The sequence below is a fragment of the Gossypium arboreum genome, chromosome 12 (genome assembly GCF_025698485.1).
Source record: "Gossypium arboreum isolate Shixiya-1 chromosome 12, ASM2569848v2, whole genome shotgun sequence".
Classification (NCBI taxonomy): Eukaryota; Viridiplantae; Streptophyta; class Magnoliopsida; order Malvales; family Malvaceae; genus Gossypium; species Gossypium arboreum.
The window spans coordinates 3,625,354-3,633,037 of record NC_069081.1 but is presented as its reverse complement, the minus strand read 5'-3'; the positions used below and the strand labels follow the sequence as shown (position 1 = coordinate 3,633,037).

The 7,684-nt window shown below is 33.5% G+C and overlaps 1 long non-coding RNA gene across 1 annotated transcript; it reads left to right on the top strand.

The window, feature by feature from the left end:
* Window positions 1-1,206: 1,206 nt before the first annotated feature.
* LOC128285135 (uncharacterized) lies at window positions 1,207-3,437 on the top strand. The gene is made up of 3 exons (XR_008275552.1): window positions 1,207-1,331; window positions 2,248-2,396; window positions 3,142-3,437. It is a non-coding gene; the product is annotated as an uncharacterized LOC128285135 (long non-coding RNA).
* The last annotated feature ends 4,247 nt before the right edge of the window (window positions 3,438-7,684 follow it).

Sequence of the window (7,684 nt, the reverse complement as noted above, 5' to 3'; positions counted from 1 at the left end):
GATGTCCATCTAGTATAGTTTTGGAAAACTTTGCAATTTGGTCATTAAATAGGAAAGTTTGTATATTTTCTTGGAAATCGCGACATTGGACCATTAATGTCGCGACATCAACTTGGAAACTTTTAATAGTGTTACATTTTAGTCTTCCAATAGTCTCGAGTTATCCATAAAGCTTTCGTAGGCTCGTATAAACCCCGATTTGAAATATAACATGATATAATAATTCAATAATCGTATATTTAGAATAAATTGTTGTGTTTATGGAAAAATTATGTTTGTTTCAATCAAAGTTGTTCAAGAAATGGATGTAGCATCCCGTAGTTCAGATTCGACGATTGGGTCCGACAAAGGGTGTTACAAAATGTCATAAACCAATCCTCTATTCCACCCAAAATTTGAATGATTTTTCAACCCAACAATTTGTGTATGGCACTTGCCTTATGCCACTAAAGTTAAAAAAGTTGCAATAAACATTAACCTTTTTTCTTAACCCCCTATTATTGGCCTGCTCGATGAGGATTGAGTCCAAGCATACAATTTTCCCCACCAAAGGAATAACTAGCCACTTCAGGTGCCATGTCTCTTTAAAAAAGCTAGTTATGCCTTGGTTGGTGGTTCGATCCACTTCGCGCACGACTTCATCGATTAATCATCTACGGGTCTTTCATATATGTACTCCCTCTATCAACCGAGGTGCTTCTACTCTATGAACCCTCGGGGCTCTCCTTGAAGTTGGGAGACAAAACCTGGGTCCCAAGATAATACATACGATTGTTGGGATGTAACGCCCCAATTTTCGGGAATTCTGTGAATGTTGGCAAAATTTCATGCTTTGATTTTGTCATTTGTGAGTGAAATTATGAAATAGAACCTATGTGAAAATGTTTGAAAATGCTATAGGCTAAATTGAAGTGGCCAAATAAATAGGAGTGCAAAATAGGAGGATTTGCATGACAAACCTCCCATTTTACATGAAGTGGCCAGCCATCATGTTGTTGTAGACAATATGAGCACTTGATATCCATAATTCATGGTACAAATTGATAATGGGTTAGGTAAATGTTCCATGATAATGGATTAGGTAAATATTCCATGATAATGGGTTAGGTAAATGTTCCATGATAATGGTTTAGGTAAATGTTCCATGATGAGCATTTCATGTCTTTTGTATTAAAGAATTAAATGGATAAAATATGAAATTTTATTAAAAGAAAAAGGGGTGAAAAGAACAAAGTTTTGTCCATCTTTGTTCATCATAGCCTAAAGTTAGAGAAGAGAAATGAGAGGAGAAAGCTCTTGAATGTTCGGTCACTTGGGGAAGAAAATTGAAGGTAAGTTCATGGTAGTTTGCTTCTATCTTGATGTTCATGAGTTCTTCTTGATTCTACCTTAACTCTTGAAGCATATTTTGGTTTTTGGTTGTGTTGTGAGCATTTGGTCATGAATTAAAATGAAGGAAATGGTTGTTGTTTCATGTTCTTTTGATGAAAAATGGAAGATAGGTGAAGTTGAGCCAAACAAATGAGCATGCATGTGCCTTAGATGCTAAGGGGAAAAATCGGCTGACATGTTGTGCTTTAAAATGATGAAATGGAGACTATACTTAAGTAAACTCATAGATATGTGATGATTGATTGGTGATATACATGTTTAAATAACATGCATGCAAGTTATGTGTGAAAGAGTTATTTGGTAATAAATCTGCTTGGGACAGCAGCAGTAACGTGACTTTAGAAAATCACCATAAATTGTGAGAGATGAGTTAGAAGGTGAATAAATTATGTAATTAAAGCTTAATGAGTCTAGTTTCAAATTAAATAAACGAGAACATATTTTGAATTCTGTACAACGAGAAATTTGATTCGTAATGAAGAGTGGTCAGATTAGTCAAACAGTGAAACATGGGAAACTTTAAGAAAAATCTGGTATTGATTGGCCAAACCAAAAATTCTGAAAATTTTATGGATATAATATATATGAGTCTATTTTCAGGGAAAATTAACGACACTTGATTTGGAGTTTCGTAGCTCCAGTTATAAATGATTTAGTAACTATTGCTCAGGAAAACAGCTTGCAGTGAAATTATGATTATGTGGTAAACATTGACAAAAATTTGTTAATGAGTTGCTTATTGATTTCTTTTAAGCTTACTATGATCTGTAGGTGTGGTTGGCCGAATATTGTAAGGGGTTAATACGTAGTTCGTATTTGAATAGTTAGATTAACGTGTTAGTAATCCAATTGTAGGCAGTTCGTGTGTGGATCTCGTCAGCATATCGTCGCAAACAAGTGTGTAACTAACACCCTCTTTCTTAGTCTGGATCAGCAATAGTCGAAAAGCCGAAATGTCGAAAACCGGTATTTTGTAGATTTACGAGTGTGCGAGTGCTCGTGAGGTAAATCGATTAATGTTTTTAGTAAGCTGCAAAATTTGGACTGAAAAGTGCATGATTTCTGTGCCCTCGATATTTTTGGGCTTAATGGGCCAAAATTGGAATGATGGGCCAACAGGCCCAATTCGGTAAGAACCCTTGGTACGTGATTCTGTTAGTACGTGAAAAGTAGGAATATGCATGAAAAACCCTAAAATAGATAAATTACTGAAATACCTTTAAAAGTGGAAAATTTACAGTTTTACCTCTAGTAGATAAATTACCGAAATACCCCTAGAGTTAAATTGACCTAAATGCATGTTTGACTGTTGTTATTTACTGCATGCCATGTTGTTATTATCTGATGCATGGGATTGGGATATTAACGGAGAAAGTACTGAAAGTGGCTTGTCCACGTACTGGAGGTGGCTTGTCCACGTACTGGAGGCTTTGCCTCAATTTACTGTTAACTGAGCAACAAGGCTGCAACTGTGGAGTGTTGGGCTGGGTGGGTTGAGTAGTCTCCCCAAATGGGCTTGCATATGTTATTGATGTTGCATGTATTTTGAAATGGGCCTATGGGCCATACTGTTATCTGAATAAGGGGCTAAGGCCCATTTTATTGTAATCTGAAAAGGGCTCTGGTCCAGTACCACTGTTACCTGAATGGGCTTAGGCCCAATAGGCTTGAGCTGACTTGGGCTTTGAATGGGTTTTCCTTACACACTGAGTTTCCCCAAACTCACCCTTTTTATTTTAATCCACGCAGGTAATCCCCAACCATAGTGGGGTTGAAGCTGTGAGGGAATTCGGAGTGGCCACCCGTTCTGAAAGTTTGATTTTCTTCTGGTGAACTAGACATCCTTTTATTTACGTTTGAAGTTTTGGGTTTTTAAATGTAATAAGGCCGCTTAATTATTTTTGATGGTTTTAATATGTATTACTAAGATAGGTATTACTTATTTTAACTGTTGAAATTGGATAGCTTTAGGGCGCGTTTTCAAAAAAAAAAACAACAATTGATTTCAAAATAACACGACAACAAGCAAAGCTTCCTCAATGAAAGTATTTTCCAAAATTAATCACTTTTCCTAAAAATGACTTAATCAAATCGATTTCCTAGAAATATACATGACGTGAAGGTGTGGCAATGGCGGTGTGCATGTCTAGGATTGGATCCAAAGGGAGCTTGGTACTTAAGTAGTCCGATAGACTCACCTCCTATTTTCCGGTTTCCTACCTGGTGCACAGCTTCCATGCACTTTAACCTATAATGAAATTATCTTTTAAAACACTAAGTAGGTTTTTCTAGATCAACAATATAAAATGTTTTGAACGCTTCAATGTGGCATGTCAGATCCGGCCATAACGTCTAGGCCGGGTTTGGGGTGTTACATGGGAGTTGTATTAATTGCCCGACGAATGACACTTCAAAAACTTATCCCGAAGGAGCCGATACCCATTAACAAGCATCTTATTAGAAATTTTGGTAAAAAAAGGTAAAAGGTTAAACCAAAATTTCTAGTGATATGCTCTTAGAAATTTTGGTATAATAAAATCCATAATCTAGCAATCGTTGCCAAGAAGACCGCAACTAGCACCATTGATCGTCGCTCTTTGATAGCCGATCAACACCAACAATCCACCTTACCATTATTTCAACCTCCTTTTTCCAAATACGATATTAGTTTTGCCAAAAGAAACCCTTATTTTCCTAGATCTACAACCAAACTTTTGAGCTCTCCCTTTTTTATCTCCATTTTCGATTGTCGGATTGGCCTAAGATTTAAGTATGTTACTCATCTCCTCCTAACTATCATTTCATTGTTTGAATTTGTAAAAAGTAACCCTAAATTTGCATGAGAAGTGAACAAATTCTCTTTCATTCTTCAAGAAAAGGGAAAACCCATTTTTTTTTTTACTTTTGTTATTGAATATTGACTTTTCAACTTTAAAAAGAATTGTTTTTTGGTTTATTTATTCATTATAATCAAAACTCTTCTCATTTCTTATCTCAAAAACCAAAATGACAGAGAAATTTGTTTGCAGAGAAGGATTTCCATCTCCCTTTTTGTTTTTATAGAGAGATTTGAGTGTTAAAAAAATCAAAAGATTCTAAAAGAATTCTTTTAGGTGATGTTTTTTATTAAAAAAGAAGAATAGGAGAGTAGTTCTAAAAATTATTGTTTGGGTTTAGTCTCTAGATTTCAAAAGAGGAAAGAAAAAGATTAGTTTTGAAAGAAAACAAGGATTTGAAAAATAAAAAAGTTTTTCTAAAAAAATTCCAAATTCTAATAACCAAAATATGAAAATTTTGAGTTTTTCGATGAAAGATTTGAATTTGTCAATCAAAATTTCTAAAGACTGAAGAACATGATATTTTGGCATCACATTAGAAATTTTGGTATTTGGTTAGAGATTTTTGTTAGAGATTGTGGTATTTGGTTTCAAATTTTGGTATCCATTAGATATTTTGGTATCAATTATAGACTTCAGTATTTGGTTTGAGATTTTGGTATCTGTTAGAAATTTCGATATTTGTTAGAGATTTTGGCATCCGTTAAAGATTTTGGCATCACGTTAAGCTTATTGGTATAGCATTAGAAATTTTGGTATAGGCTATTGGTCCTTACATAAAGGCAGTAGAAGAAAATTTTTGGTATATCAAAAGATCTAGCAATATCCCTAATAAATTTTGGTAGATGTTAAAAATATTGGTATAACATTAAAAAATTTTGTATAGATTATTGGTCCCCAAGCACGGACAAGAAAATTTTTTTTGGTATACCAAAATATTTGATGATTTCTATTAGAAATTTTGATATTGCGTTAAAAATATTAATATTAACTTATAATTAGTCCTTTTTATTTTTTATTTCAAAGTGTACGACAAAACCTTTTTTATCTACTATAATATTTTTACGTCTTATAATTCAATTTTATTGAGTGGTGTTTTAAATACACATGTTAAATTAGGGAAATTATGATTTATGGTAATATTCTTACACTAATAATTGATACTGAATAGATGAATTATGGCTTAATGGTGTAAAAAGCCCTCAAACTTTTTTTTTTAAAAAGCAATTAAGACTTGCTCTCTTTTTTTTTTCACTCAATTGTACACTTGAACTGTCAAAATGCATAAAAAATGACCTCAAAATTTTTCAAAAAAAAAAACAATTAATCTCTTTTTTTTTCACTCAATTGAGTACTTGAACTTTCAAAATGCATAAAAAAGGACCTCAAAATTTTTCAAAAAAAAACAATTAATCTCCTTTTTTTTCACTCAATTGGGTATTTGAACTGTCAAAATGTATTTAAAAGTCCCTCAAACTTTTTCAAAAAAAGCAATTAAGCCTCTGCTCTTTTTTAGTACTAATTAGGTACTTGAACTGCCAAAATGCATAAAAAAAGCTAGGAACAGATCTAGGGGGGCTGGCAGAGGCCTCGCCCCCCTAAAATAACAGGGAAAAATTAAAGAAATGAGGAATTAAATTAAAATTTAAACAAAACTTAAAGTATAAATTGCGAAATAAATAAGAAAAAAGGAAGTAAAGGACTAAATTGGAAATATAACAAAATTTAGCGCCTAAATTACAAGGAAACATAATATAAGGGATTAAATTAAGATGGAATACAAAAGTTTAGGGATCAAAGGGCAATTAATCCAACCCAATACACGAGTCACTCCAAGAGGGCAACAATTTGAGGACCAAATTGAAAACAAATCTAAATAAATGGTATAATTTCTAAAAGGAAAAAAATGAAATTAGGACAATATTGAAAAATACTCAAAGGAGGAAGGACCATGACTACAATTAGACCCTTCCCATGAAAACACGTGGATCGTAGGGGATCCAGATCGGGTCATCAGGTCAGCCCTCAAAATGACATCGTTTTGGGGCGTTTATAGCCAGGATGAAATGGTGTCATTTTGATGACTCTATTTAAGTAAAATAAAAAATAAAAAAATATTTCAGACTTTTTTGTTTTTAATTTCTCTTTTCTTTCTTTTTCTCTCTAAAGCCCTCCATGTTCAGCCACAATGCCATCAGCGCTCCGCTGTGGTCACCGGTCATTGACGACGGCGACGGCGACCATTGCCTCCGGTGGTTGGAGTTAAAAAATTTGCCTTTTTTTTTTTAGTCCCTTTGACTCTCCAGACTAGATCCAAAGGCTAAACCTTCTAAAAAAGAAAAAAAAAAGGAATGTTTGATTCTCCGCGCACCTCACGTCCCCTTTCGTTGAAGCCTCAGCGAAAACCCTAATGGGTTCGGAAGCATTCGCGGTCAGAGAAGGTTTTCGACAATGGCGAGAGGCGAGACGACCAGTAAAAAAACTTTTATTTCTTATTTATTATGCTATTTTTCAAAAATAGAAAATAAAATGGACTACCTTTTTTTCAACGTTTTTCTTTGTTCTTCTATTTCAAAAGAAAAAAATCCTCATTTTCGTGTTACAAAGATCAGTTTTACCAAAATAATATTACAATATATGTTTTTTCGATTGCTTGTTTCTACTTCTTTTCCTTTTTTGTGTTTCTTGCAGGGGCGGTAGAAGTCAATGGGGTTGCTATTGCCGTTTTGGTGCAAGGGGGAAGGTTTCGGCCGCTGCTTCTGCTGACATGTCGGGGAGCAACATGGCAGGGGGTTAGGGCAACTAGGGTTTCTACTGAAAGATTAGGATTTTGGGCCATTGGGCCTCTCTTTGTATTTGGGTTTGTCATAATTTTTTTGGGCTCTCGGGCCTTGTAAATGGACTGTTATTTTTTTGCTATTGTTTTATTATTAGGCTCGAGAAAAATTTGGCTCTTATAGGTAAAATTGCACTTTACCCCCCAATGATAAAAATTTGATTTAATCCTCTAAAAATTATAAAGATCTAGGCTATTAAAATGGAAAAAGTTACATTTTTACTATCATAAAAATATATAATTTAATTTTGCCCCCTGAAAAGATTTTCTAACTTCGCCCCTGCCCTACTAAGTCGTATTTCTAGATCTGCCACTGAAAAAGACCATTTGAACGTTAAAGTTAATTGCCCCTAATTTTTACAGTTAAAGCCACCACGAGTCACAACCACGGCGTGACATGTGGCAAAAATGATAAAAATAAAAATCAATAAAAGTTATAAAATTATTAAATTTTAATAAAATATAATTTTTTTTAAAATTTTATACAAATCATAAAAATTATAAAATATATAGAAATATAGAAAATAATAATAAAATTTTATAAAGCCGTAAGAAAATTATAAAAATGTAAAGAAATATAAAATTTGTAAAAATTATAAAAATTATCGTACCAAATGAA